We start from the raw sequence: 13,317 nt of genomic DNA on the forward strand, positions 1-13,317 counted from the left end.
CGCCAAAGACGTGCCAGTCCACACACACTGCCAACACATTTAGGATTTTTTTAGACAAAAATAGAAACACAAACAAATCACAAATAGATACAAATCTACAAACACAAAATCAGAAACTAAACACATTGCACTAACGGCAACCTTGAAACAGAATCAAATTTTTCAAAGACTACAAACCAATCAGTTAACTTTACCACTCATGAATGCTTCCAAAAATTCTTTTGAGTATGGTACGCTCTAAAACAAGCAGGGACACACAGCCCAGGTTTAGATGGACAGTCGGGGCAATACATACGAATCTCCTTCCGCGTACCTCTTCGACAAAAGACTCTGCATCTCCTAGTGGGAAAATCTTTTGCCGGTGTGGGAGGGATGAAATCAGGAAAGTGGCGATCTTTCAATCGAACCACATCCTCCACCACTCCAAATCTAGGAACACTTGCCTGTTCCACAACAACAAGGCTAGCTATCACAGAGTGCTGAAACTGAAGAAATGTCAACTTTGACGCAGGAGAACACTCCTTGAACACAATAAAAGCATTGAACATTGCTAATTCGAAGAAATGGATGGCCAACTTCTTATACCAAACATAAGCCTTCCGAATAGCAGAGTAAGGTTCCAACCTCTGATCTACTCTGTCAACACCACCCATGTGCTTATTGTAGTCTAGAATGCACACAGGTTTGCGCACTTCAGCAACCTGACCCCAAACAGTCACAGGTGAAGTTCTCTCATCATGGATGGTAGTCAGCATGTACACATCCCTCCTGTCCACAAATTTTACAGCTAGTAGTTCATCACTACGCAAGGAACTGCACTGCCCCCTCTGAAGTTTTTTGCAAACAAGCTCTTTCGGATAAGCTTTACGGTTAGAGCGGATTGTGCCACATGCAAAAGTGTCCACTTTATACAATTCCTTAAATAATTGCACAGCAGTATAGAAGTTATCAAGGTACAAATGGTGGCCTCTGTTAAACAGTCTCCTAGCAAGATCCCACACAATTTTCTCTGCAACTCCAAAAGTGGACGGACAACCTGGGGGGTCAATAGCAGATTCTCTACCAGTGTACACACGAAAATTAAAAACATATCCTGTCCTACTCTCAGACAACATATACAGCTTAATTCCATAGCGTGCCCTCTTGCTAGGGATGTACTGCCTAAAAACCAAACGGCCCTTGAACAAGACCAAAGACTCATCAATAGATATTTCTTTCCCTGGAGTATAGATCTCAGAAAATCGATCCACTAAGTGATCAAGAACGGGCCGAATCTTAAAAAGACGGTCACAGTCAGGGTGATCTCGTGGCAACGCCATAGAATTATCAACAAAATGCAGCATACGTAGCAAAAGTAAATACAGATTACGAGTCATAACTGCAGGAAATATGGCAGTTGCCAACAAGGGGCTAGTAGACCAATATGAAGCCAAGGTTGGCTTCCTTACCACACCCATCAATAAAGTCAAACCCAGAAACTTCTTCATCTCTTCCAGATATGTGGGAGTCCACCGGGTAGCTCTAGACTGGGGCCTAAGTTTGTCGCTGTTGTTCCTCAAAAACTGCTCAGCATACAAATTCGTCTGCTCAACAATCTCACCCAAAAATACATCATCCATAAACAACTGAAAAAACTGTATAGGCAAAAAGTTTTCACAATTCACTGTACACCCTGCATCACCGCTAAAGGCAGGCAACACCGGCTGCACCATGTTTGGATCAACCCAAAGTCCAGCACTTCCAGTAGGAAGCCTAGCAGCCTCAGACTGCAATCCAGATGCCTCTTGCACCATCGGCACAGCAGTTTCCTCCTCTAAGACAGGCACTTCTTCCGCACTGAGAGTTGCTTCATCCACACCAAGAGTACCTTCATCTGCACTGAGAGTACCTTCATCATCCGATGATTCCATGTTGAGAGAAAACTCACTGCCAGAATCTTCCCCTCCCTCCCTCCTCTCCCTCAGACGCACTGTCAGTCTCATAATCATGCTCAGAGGAAGATTCAAGAAGCATACCAACCACCTGTTGAGCAGTCATTCTACGGCTAGCCATATTGCTTACTAATAAAGGTAACTTGTCAAACAAGTCAACAACAACAAACTCTGTAAAATAAGTAAAAAACAAAAAGCACCTTTATCAAAAATTCAAATATACTCCAAAACAATACCACTCACTTGCCAGAGGCAGCTAAACTACTCACCACCACCAACTCTGTACAGACACAGTATGGATCAACAATATCCCACTAAAAAAGAAAGAGAAAAGCAATTACACATAAGACTATGCAAAACACATCACAAAGAATTTCATGCTCAAACCACTAACTAAATATGCCGCCATTATGACATCACTTACAAAAAAATTAATTCAGACATTATATTATTACTCATTTGGTGTAAATACAACAAAAAATTTCTTACCAACACAATGCAACTACACAAAACTGCAGAACAGCCACCGTCAAAAAGCTTTAGACTAGAATAAAAAGAAAAAAAAACTTTATTGTAACATATGCATATAATGCTCTAGACCATCACGTACTGCGCAAAATGTATTGCTTGACCCTCCCACTTTCAAAAAGGAAAGATCAATGGCCCAATCCTTTACAAGCAACGCGCCGAGAATCTGGAACTGAGCCTCAGCTCCGGACCACCCCCTCCCTCTTCGCAGTCCTTCAAAACTAACCTCAAAGTTCTCCTCCTGCAAAGACACTTCCAAACTTAATTCACACCCTCTCTATTGTGTGAAGGAAGTCTTTGCATTATAGGAAATTCTGTTCTCCATGCCCGTAGAAGTGCCTACCCAGTGTGTTCCTGTGTTTTGCGTGTCTGCCATTTATTGCACTTTTATACCTCTACGTGTACTCTTTTGTAAGTTGACACCACTACAGTACACCTGCTTGTGCTAAGACATCAAGCCTTCTAAGGTCTAGTGGGGCCTTCTACGGTGTAGCATGGGAATGTGCTCCCTCAGTACAGTGGTGTGGTAGACTGGTCATGAATGCAGAACCCGGTTCCCCATTTCCAAATTCAACAGCTCCGGCAATAGAGCCACATCCCCACTGAACGCCATACTTGCCCACTGAGAGAAACTCGCACTGCCTTCAGCTATAACCTAATTGTGCCCGCTATAAACACTTGGATGTGGCTCAATTCAAATTATGCACTTGATAAGAGTAATACGCTGCCTAAAAAAACAAAAAACACTCCTAGGGAATGCAAAGCATGTGAAATGTAAGCAGAAACAACATGGTTACCTAAACGATCTCTCACTAACTATTCAGAAATCAGCGAGTGGTTTCACTGGAAAAGTTATGGACATGACTAGAGGGCCCTGAAGGGAACCGTTTCACTGTCCATTGCTTACATCCTTACAAAACATAAGCAGTATGGTAGACCACATCCATAAACACAGAACCATGGTGCACATTGTGTTTTCCAATTCACCCATCAACCAGGTATTGCAGTACCTCCAGAAATAGTACACTCTCCCACCCTGGAAACAACAATGCTGTTCAAAGGAAGACGAGAAAACGAAATTAGCAATACACTGGCAAACTCTGATGCTGGTGTACTTGGATGCAAATGAAATCAATCTGGCCACTTTGCAACCCCTCTGTCTTACTTTATTTCGCCCCCCCCCCCGGGAACAACAATGCTGTTCAAAGTTAGATGAGAAAACGAAAGAAGCACTTCACTGGCAAACTCTGATGCTGGTGTACTTGGATGCAAATAAAAACAATCTGGCCACTTAGCAACCCCTCCGTCTTACTTTATTTCGCCCCCCCCTAGGAACAACAATACTGTTCAAAGGAAGACGAGAAAACGAAAGTAGAACTTCACTGGCAAACTCTGATGCTGGTGTACTTGGATGCAAATGAAATCAATCTGGCCACTTTGCAACCCCTCTGTCTTACTTTATTTCGCCCCCCCTGGGAACAACAATACTGTTCAAAGGAAGACAAGAAAACGAAAGAAGCACTTCACTGGCAAACTCTGATGCTGGTGTACTTGGATGCAAATAAAATCAATCTGGCCACTTTACAACCCCTCTGTCTTACTTTATTTCGCCCCCCCCCGGGAACAACAATGCTGTTCAAAGGAAGACGAGAAAACGAAAGTCGCACTGCACTGGCAAACTCTGATGCTGGTGTACTTGGATGCAAATAAAATCAATCTGGCCACTTTGCAACCCCTCTGTCTTACTTTATTTCGCACCCCCTGGGAACAACAATGCTGTTCAAAGTTAGACGAGTAAACGAAAGTAGCACTTCACTGGCAAACTCTGATGCTGGTGTACTTGGAAGCAAATAAAATCAATCTGGCCACTTTGCAACCCCTCTGTCTTACTTTATTTCGCCCCCCCTGGGAACAACAATGCTGTTCAAAGTTAGACGAGTAAACGAAAGTAGCACTTCACTGGCAAACTCTGATGCTGGTGTACTTGGAAGCAAATAAAATCAATCTGGCCACTTTGCAACCCCTCTGTCTCACTTTATTTCACCCCCCTGGGAACAACAATGCTCTTCAACGTTACACGAGTAAACTAAAGTAGCACTTCACTGGCAAACTCTGTGATGCTGGTGTATTTGCATACTAAAAAAAAAAAACAGGGCACTTTGCAACCCCTCTGACTTATTTTGTTTCACCCCCCACCCCCCTGCCAGCACCCACCGATCACAAGATGTAAAATAAATCAATCTGGCCACTTTGCAATCCCTCTGTCTAACTTTATTTTGCCCCCGGGGAACAACAATGCTGTTCAAAAGAAGCCCAGAAAACGAAAGTAGCACTACACTGGAAAACTAAATAATTCTGGTGTATTTGAATGCACATAAAATCAATCTGGCCACTTTGCAACCCCTAATGCTTACTTTATTTAGCCCCCCACCCCCATCCCACGCTAGCAGCACCCCTACGCTCGAAAACGACAAAGAAACGAAAACGAGCGTTTTTTTGGGGGGGAAATTGCACATAAAATCACCTGCGCTTGGACGATCCAAGCGCAGGAACAAAGCAGAGTGTTCCCAAAAACATTTCCAACCCCCCAACATTGTGCCCCCACCCTACCTACCCCACAGATGCACTAACACCCCTCCCCAGCCCCAAAACTGACCTTTACTCTCCGACGCGCAGGAAGCAAATGGCTTCCTGCGCCTCGGAGAGCAAAGGGGAAGCCTCCGGTGACGTCAGCGCGGCTCGCGCGCTGACGTCATTGATGACGCGGGCGGGGGGGGGGCGGGGGGAGGCAGGGGAAGGTCTTCCCCTGCCTCCCCAGCAAAAAAAAAAAGATAGCGGAATCACGGGGGGAGCGCCAGCGCTTCCCCCAAGGGTGGGTCCCATGACGAGATGGTCTCGTCATGGGCACAGCGCGACTGTGCTCCATGACGAGACCATCTCGTCATGGGCACAGAAGGGGTTACAAATCCGCTCAGTAAGTTTTTGTTTCAATTTCTACACTTCTGTTAGTAACAACATAGAAACATCTCCATTGTCCGCTTCGCTAACCAAAGAACAGCAAAAGACCTTTCTCACGAGAATTTCGTCTTTCCCGAGAGCAGTGCTTACCTCTGCCCTACTACGGAATCATTACTTCCGTTGACAAAGTAGCACATCCCTCTACTTTACCCTTCTATCAAGCATTAGCTAATTGTTTCTCTAGTATTTAAGACACATAGTTGGAGACCCAATGCTCCTGAGATGTAAACCCAGAGTTTCGCAATTAACCTGAATGCCTTTACATTCACACTCGTTCACACAAGAAAAACGTAGTACATTCACACAGAATCCTGTCTTTCCCGAGAACAGCGAACAGTCTGTTCTACTACAGAATTATGACATACGTTAACAAAGCAGCACTTACCTCTCCTTTGTCCATCTAACAAGCTCAGAGAGTACCTATTACCTTTCCAGTGATAAGCGTTATCGGAATGCCAGTTGGATCCCTGGTACCTAAGACCAGAACTTCACAGGTAACCTTCGCTATCGTACACTCTTCTCTCACACTATAAATGTCTCTAATGGCAACACACGACGATGCTACCGAATCGAACCCAGACGATGCATCGTGCAACTTCAATTGTCACACGTTTCCCCTGTGTACCTACAGGGTAACAACAATTACGTCTTTCCCGAGAGCAGCGCTTACCTCTACCCTACTACGGAACCGTTACAAACTTCCGACTTCCTACAACCCAGAAGCCGTGCCAACAACATATAACTCAACGTAACTCAACATAGAGTGTTAGTACATAAATCAATACCAATCAATAACCAAAAATCAATAAGAAATGTACAAGCAATAATCACTAAACCAAAACAATAACAACCATCATCCTGCTACCAGAAAAACTGCTCCAGCGTGGAGTGCAAAATCCCTCCCTCCGTCACAGACCAAAGATCTCACATACACACATTATCCATACGTTCGCTGGTGGGGCCCATAACACCAACATTCACTCACCATTAATCCGTGTTTCTTGGGAGGCGATTATCTTCCAAACGCTGGCAATGAGAAGGAAATACCACTTTACCCTAATGAGTGACAAATCTACACAACCTTCTGATACTCATTAGGCCCTGAACTTCACCTTTAGTATTCCTCTCATAAATCGGGATGGATCAGTTAGTTGCTGTTTAGCTTAATTTCTAATTCTCTAATTAACCTTTTCGTTTACACATTTCAATGAATAAACAACCCAACTCATTTCTGTAGATATTCAATTTCAATCTTTATATTAATATTGCAAATTAAATCATTCATTTGATCAAGTTGCCATTCATATTTACCTATTCTGGCTAATTGTCGTCCTCTATGTCAAATCTGTCAGTCTCGCAAACCTATGGCCATCAATTTTAGTAAGTTCAGTTCATCAGGAGTTTGGGCATTAATTCAGTCCATCAAAGATTCGGGCAAACAGCTGTCCTGCAGTGCCACCGTCCTCTCCGTCAGCATAACGTCAGGAACTCGAGAAAGGCCAGAAACGAACCCGCACCAACCTCTCTATTCTACCATAATTTACAGTAAAAATCATTGACAAATTTTATCGAAAACGGGTCTTCAAATGTTCTGATTGGTCAATTGAAATCGTCTGACAGGATTCCCACCAAAATAAAGTCTCTGAGGTCATCATTCTAGATTGTTCCGGTTTTTAGAAGCACATTATTGTTCTTTCAGAAAAACAGGAAACGGCGCAAAACGCAACGTGGTCACACCTCAATTTCGCAGTGAAAAATGACCCTTTTTTGGCAAAGTTCCTAACTGTAGTTTTTTAACCCTAGCTCTGCGGGCACCTTGGGAAACCTAGTAAACCTATACATTTTTGAAAATTAGACACCCAGAGGAATCCAGGATGGGGTGACTTGACTGCCTCCGACCAGGGTCTGTTACCCAGAATCCCTGGCAAACCTAAAAAATTGTCAAAAAAAACACATTTTCCCCACATTTCTGTGGTGGAAAGTACTGGAATCTGCGTGGATCCACAAATTTCCACTCACCTCGCGCTCCCCAAAGACTTACGAGAAAAATGGTACCTCACTTGTGCGGGTCGGCCTAGTGCCCGCAACAGGAAACGGCGCAAAAAGCAACGTGGTCATACCTCAATTTCGCAGTGAAAAATGACCCTTTTTTGGCAAAGTGCCTAGCTGTAGTTTTTGAATGCTAGCTCTGCGGGCACCTTGGGAAACCTAGCAAACCTATACATTTTGAGAACTAGATACCCAGGGGAATTCAGGATGGGGTGACTTGAGTGCCTCCCACCAGGGTCTGTTACCCAGAATCCCTTGCAAACCTAAAAATTGCCAAAAAAACCACTTTACTATTCAATCATGTCAATGACCATCTACCTTACAGCGCTGACATGCACAGCTGTTTCTCATACAGTTTTGCATGTCAATGGCCATTTTCTTTACAGCGCTGACACGCACAGCTGTTTCTCATAAAGCTTTGAACAAAGTACAATTTTTATGCACATATTTTACTTTAATGGACTTTTACAGAGTATACTATGTTTTGCTGGTACTTGTGATACATTCAGGTGTGTTCTCTTGAACAGTACTGTTGAGTTGAATTATACAAGATTTCATTTCTGCTGATTGCATGTATACTCAATTAGCATACATTTTTTTAATATATTGTTTGTGCAATACTACTATTTTCTTGGTACATTCTCTGCAATTCAATGCACTCATTCTTTTGAAACATTTTACCATGCAAAACGTCACGGCAGCTCCTTTCTTTCTACAATCTCCAGGTGACCCTCCCATCAAATGGTCCAAATTGAAGAAAGTTTTCGAGCGCTATGCTCGTGTATGTGGTACCTCTCTCAGTGTTGAGAGGAAGCCAGCTTTGTTGATGCACTGTCTTGGTTCTGAGGGACAAGATGTCTTTGATCATTTGCCTGACGTCCCTAACGGTACTGCTTCTGGTCTTAACGAGTATGAACAATGTATTTATAAACTTGATGCTCATTATTTGCCAAAAGTTAGCACTATTTTAGAGCGCTATCATTTTGGCAAGCATATGCAAAATGAAGAGAAAGCATAGAGAATTATATAACGGAGCTTAGACGCTTGGCGTCCACATGTAAATTTGATGCCCTTGTGGATGAAAGGATACGAGATCAGTTTATGCTTGGTTGTGTATCTGAGAAAGTACGTTATGAGCTCTGGCTGAAAGACGAACCATCTTTGGATGAGGTTTTAGTGGTGGCAAAGAGAATAGAACACTCTCTACAATGTGTAAAGGAGATCAAAAAAGATCTCAATAAAGAGGTATCTGTAATTAATACCAATATAAATCCAAAAAAAGAGACAAATAGTGGTGACTCTCAGGCAAAATCACAACTAAAAGAGAAAAGTGCTAGTAAGCCTCGTAACAATCTCAACAAAGGTGGCAAGTGCTATAGGTGCAACAGCACTTTCCACTGGGCCAATGACAAATCGTGTCCTGCTTTAAATGTTACATGCTCCCATTGTAAAAAGAAGGGTCACTTTGTGAGTGCTTGCAGGATCAAAGCTCTTTAAAAAAAATGTGAGTGAAGTTTCTGATGGCAACATATCTGATCACCATGATTTCGAGTGTGGACAAATTGTAGTCCAGGTTGGTGGTGAGGGACCTCTTGATTTTATTTTTGTGGAAGGCCACAAAACTAAAGTGTTGTTTGATTCTGGGGCTAAGATTACCATTCTTTCAAGCAAATTCTTTGATGATAATTTGTGTGGGAAAGTCAAATTACTAAAATCAGATATTCGTCCCACTGCATATGGTGGAGATACCATTGAATTAAGTGGGTATTTTGATGGACTAATTGAGTATGAAGGGCATTTCACTCCTGGGAAAGTTTATGTTTCTTAAAAAGGTGATAGCATCATCAGCTGGTGGCACCAAAAAGATCTTGGTGTCATGTTAGACCCAAACAATACTCCTCCCATCATTATCAAAGAGAGAGGAAGCGTAGAGTCTGTGGTGGAGAGTTCTTCGCTACAAACTCTTTTGATAAGTGAATATCCACAAGTGTTTGGCGATAAGTTAGGCTGTCTTAAGGGCTACTGTCATAAGATTAAACTATCTCCTGGTTCAATCCCGGTATCCTGTAAAGTCTGTAATGTTCCGTTTACTGTCAAAGAGGATATGCTCAAAGAATTGAATAAACTCAAGTCCCAAGGCATTATAGAGGAGGTAGAACGAACATCATGGCTTGCTCCGGTGGTTGCCGCGAGGAAGGCTGACGGTTCTTTGAGGCTCTGTGTTGATCTCAGACAGCTCAATAAATGTGTGCTGGTGGACAGGTATCCCCTTCCAAACATATCTGAGCTGTTGAGTATGGTGGGTGGGGCAAAAATATTCAGTACCATTGATCTGACATCAGCGTACCACCAAATTTTGCTTGATGAGTCCTCAAGGGATCTGACTGCTTTTATCACGCCGTTTGGAACATTTAGATTCATTAGACTCCCGTTTGGGTTAGTTTCTGCCGCCTCAGTTTTTCAGCGTGTCATGGAAAAGGTTTTAGTCAACATCCCTGGGGTTTGTGTGTACCAGGATGACATTTTGGTATATGGTTCTAGTGTGGCTGAACATGAGAGAAGAGTTAGGCAAGTGCTGGACAGGCTTACCACTCACAATTTAACTATTAAACAAGAGAAATGTAGATTTGGCCTCAGTAAAATTGATTATATGGGTCATACCATAAGTGCTGATGGAGTTGTTCCTAAAGCTGATCTTGTAAACACCATTAAAGACCTTGTGGTTCCCTCTTCCAAGGAGGAGCTCATGCGATTTCTAGGAATGGCCCAGTACTACAGTAAGTTCATAAAGAATTTTGCTGAGGTCACGTTCAACATGATACATTTATTAAAGAAGGGAGAGAAATTTATTTTGGATTGTTTGTGTGACAGAGAATTTAATGACAAAAAACTAAAACTACAGAATGCAGAAGCTCTATCATTTCTACTGATGCAAGTCTGAAAGGAATTGGTGCAGTCCTGTATCAAGGGGGTGTCTTGCCTGACAACACCATAATGTTTATATCTAGGTGTTTGAAAGGTGCTGAATGTCGATATTCTATAATTGAACGTGAAGCCCTTGCTGTATATTGGGCTATCAAGAAATAAAAAAAATTCTTGTGGGGCACGTTGTTTGTTATAAGAACTGATCACAAACCTCTTTGTGAGGTACTGACTAATAAAGGCATTGACTCTGTATCTCCTAGAATCTCAAAGTGGGTGGTTGGTTTACAGGGGTTTAATTTTATTGTTAAACATGTTGCTGGTTCAGATAACATTGTTGCTGATACTCTTTCGAGGTTAGTTCCAGCTAATCAACCAGACATACTGGACACAAATTCTGATCCATCTTTTGATTATCCTCATGATTTTGTTTGTGGGGTGGATTATAAAGTGATTTCTCGTGAGCGGTGGTTAGATGCTTGCAAGAATGATCCTATCATTCAAGATGTCTCTAAATTGATTTGTGATGGTTGGCACCATAAAGGACAAGGTGGTGATTCTGTGAGGGATTTCTGGTTGGTTAAGGATCAACTTTCAAGTTGTGAGGGTTTTTTGTTGAGGGGTCAGAGGCTAGTACCTCCGGTTTCCTTAAGGAAAGAGATATTGGATCTAGCACATGAGGCACACTTAGGCATATTCAAAACTAAGGAGAGGGTGCTCTCTAGTTATTGGTGGCCAGGACTTGACACACAGATTGAACATTTGGTTAGGGAGTGTGTCCAATGTTCTCTTAGCGAGAAGGTTTTGAAAACCAGGACACAGCCCATGGAGAAAAGAACTCGTCCGTGTGGCCCCTGGAAGGATACTGCTCTTGACATTTTAGGGCCTATTCATGGGGATGGTTCGGACACATTTATTATTGTTGTCATGGATTTATTTTCAAGGTGGCCAGAAGTATTTTTTGTAAAGAATATAAATACCAATACTGTTATTAATTGTTTAAAAGAGATCATTGCCAGGGAAGGAATTCCTGAAACCTTACTCACAGATAACGGTGTACAACTTGTTTCAAGAGACATGGAGACCTTTCTCAGAGATTGTGGTATTATTCATAAAAGATGTGCTTTGTATCACCCTGAATCCAATGTCACGGTTGAAAGATTTAATAGGGTCCTGAAGGAAACTGTGTCTTTAGCAAAAGCAAATGGTCTCAATTGGCAGGATGAGGTTTCAAAAAGGGTATGTGTGTATCGTTTTGCCCCGCATACCACTACAGGGAAGTCTCCTTTTCTTTTGTTTCGGGGAAGAGGCCCTGATACTTTCTTAGAACCACCATGGGTAAATAAGTTTCTTTCTAACAAGTCTCAAGATTTTGATTCTACGTCGTGGCAAGAGAAGGAAGATTTGAAATGTTCTAAGAGTAAAGAGAACTATGATGTTCGTCATGCTGTTAAATCTACAAAGGTTAAGGTGGGTGATTTTGTTCGGATTAAAAGGCCGGGTTTTGCTGTTTCTGGATCTAAATTTTCTAAACCTATAAGGGTTACTAAAGTTTTCAACAATGCTATAAGAACAAGTGATCACAGGGTATGGAATCTGGGTCGTGTTGCTCTATGTAATACAAACACTGGAACAAGTTTCTCTCGCACCATCACGGAGGGGAAAGTTGTTCCTGCAGTCATCATGAGGCCCAAGAGGGTTTCACGCTTTCCCTCCCATTTGAACGATTATGTCACATGATGTTTGGATGCATATATAGAGGATTTGTTATGGGTTTTATGTGTTTTGCTGTATAGTGTAAAGGAGGGAGATATGTTGTTATGGCTTTCTTCTTCTGTGTTAAGATGTATCTTTATATCTCACCCTGGGATGCTTGGTGTTCTGGAATGTCAGGACCAAGCCAGCTGTAGAATGTTGAAGGGCAGAGATATCATTAGCCTCCTGACAGTTGGGTGGATGAGCTGTTTGTACCTTCTACTAAGAATAAACCTATGACTTCTCACCTCAAGCCTCAGATCTTTCTTCACCTTAAGAAGTTACCTTTTAACACAGGCACCTTGGGAAACTTAGCAAACCTATACATTTCTGAAAACTAGACACCCACCGGAATCCAGGATGGGGTCGCTTGACTGCCTCCCACCAGGGTCTGTTAGCCAGAATCCCGTGCAAACCTAATAAATTGTCAAAAAAACACATTTTCCCCACATTTCTGTGGTGGAAAGTTCCGGAATCTGCGTGGATCCACAAATTTCCACCCACCCCGCGTTCCCCAAAGTCTTACGAGAAAAATAGTACCTCACTTGTGCGGGTCGGCCTAGTGCTCGCCACAGGAAATGGTGAAAAACGCATCGTGGTCACACCTCAATTTTGCTGTTAAAAATTACCCTTTTTTGGCAAAGTGCCTAGCTGTAGTTTTTTAACCCTAGCTCTGCGGGCACCTTGGGAAACCTAGTAATCCTATACATTTTTTAAAACTAGATACCCAGGGGAATCCAGGATGGGGTGACTTGACTGCCTCCCACCAGGGTCTGTTACCCAGAATCCCGTGCAAACCTAAAAAATTATTTTAAAAAACACATTTTCCCCACATTTCTGTAGTGGAAAGTTCTGGAATCTGCGTGGATCCTCAAATTTCCACCCACCCCATGTTCCCCAAAGTCTTATGAGAAAAATGGTACCTCACTTGTGCGGGTCGGCTTAGTGGCCGTGACAGAAAATGGCGCAAAACACAACGTGGGCCCACCTCAATTTCGCAGTGAAAAAGGACCCTTTTTTGGCAAAGTGCCTAGCTGTTGTTTTTGAACCCTAGCTCTGCGGGCACCTTGGGAAACCTAGCAATCCTATACATTTTTGAAAACTAGACACCCAG

This window comes from Triturus cristatus, chromosome 1_2 (genome assembly GCF_964204655.1).
Source record: "Triturus cristatus chromosome 1_2, aTriCri1.1, whole genome shotgun sequence".
NCBI classification, from domain to species: Eukaryota; Metazoa; Chordata; class Amphibia; order Caudata; family Salamandridae; genus Triturus; species Triturus cristatus.